This window comes from Tenrec ecaudatus, chromosome 2 (assembly GCF_050624435.1).
Source record: "Tenrec ecaudatus isolate mTenEca1 chromosome 2, mTenEca1.hap1, whole genome shotgun sequence".
Lineage (NCBI taxonomy): Eukaryota > Metazoa > Chordata > Mammalia > Afrosoricida > Tenrecidae > Tenrec > Tenrec ecaudatus.
This window is the reverse complement of record NC_134531.1, coordinates 30,156,248-30,157,448: the sequence shown is the minus strand read 5'-3', so window position 1 is coordinate 30,157,448 and position 1,201 is coordinate 30,156,248. Positions and strand designations below refer to the sequence as shown.

At 58.1% G+C, this 1,201-nt stretch overlaps 1 non-coding gene across 1 annotated transcript; it reads left to right on the top strand.

Annotated features, from left to right (window-relative positions):
• The first annotated feature begins 552 nt into the window (after nucleotides 1-552).
• On the top strand, nucleotides 553-691 carry LOC142441649 (small nucleolar RNA SNORA48). Its single transcript, XR_012783009.1, has one exon. It is a non-coding gene; the product is annotated as a small nucleolar RNA SNORA48 (small nucleolar RNA).
• Nucleotides 692-1,201: the final 510 nt, after the last annotated feature.

Genomic DNA, 1,201 nt, shown 5'->3' with positions numbered 1-1,201 from the left:
GTGGGGACACGCGGCTGTGACGGCGACCCTGCCCCCTGGCATCCACCGAGATCACAGAGGCCGGCGCCTTGAACGAGCCCTGCTTGCTTTGCGGGCGAGGTCCGCAGGCGGGACAGCCGCTTCTAGGGCGGCCCCACGGGGACATCACAGGAGCTCCGGCCCTTTGATCGCTGCCCTCTGGAAGTGCAGCTCGCTGGAGGGTGGGGCTTTTGCCGGCTCCGGAGTGGCGTCCTCCTGCCTTCAAACCCCCGGCCTCCCGTGGCCCAGTGTGACCTGGCAGAGCTGCCTTGTTCACGCGTGCTTTATAAACCCGGACAGCAGGGCAGCCTCCTGGTTGGCCTGTGGGGCCACCAGATGAGATGGTGCACGGGACACGTCTGTCCCTGGCAGGACCAGAGGTCCGGTCAGGGTAGCAGGCACTGTCCTCCCCTGCAAACGTGGTGCTTAGTCCCTGTGTTGAGCTGCGATCGGCAAGGTCAGCAGTTCCAAACTTCCAGCCTCTTTGTGCGAGAAGGACGGGGCTTTCTACTCCCATGAAGAGTTACAGGTCCGGACCCCTGGCTATGGGCAGAGACACCCGGTTGGTGGTGGTGCTCTTAGAAGCAGGGACAGATCCAACTTGAAGTACTTTGTTCATCTTAGCTTGAAGCTTGGATTGTTGCCAGAGCTGCGTCATGCCTAGGGCACATGAGAGAGAGAGAGAGAGAGAGAGAGAGAGAGAGAGAGAGAGAGAGAGAGAGAATGAAAATTTCAGTCCCGGAACCCCCCAAGGGCAGTTCTACCCTACCCTATAGGGTGGCTAGGAGTCAGCATCGAGGATGCCAGGAATAACCAACCAGAAGTCGCCTGATGGGGCAGGGGAAAAACACTCGGCTGGAATTCAGAACACTTAGGTGGGTGTTGTATGTCAAATTCTGACACGTGGAAGACCAGAAATGGTCCAAGGCAACTACTGTTAGGATCTGAGTCTCCTCTCCTGGTCCCAAAAGGAGCGAAGGCCACCTACCTCCCCCAGTGGTCCCGGCGACCAAGAGGATTAAGAAAACAGGAGGAGAGCAGCTAGGGGGTTTGAACTGCTGACCTTGCGGTTTGCAGTGCAACGCATAACCACCAGGAAAACCCAGTTCAGACCAGAGCAGTGCAAGAGCAGCATGTAGCCCCGAGGCCAACAAGGGCTCTTAAAGAAGTAAGGGGTGGAAGA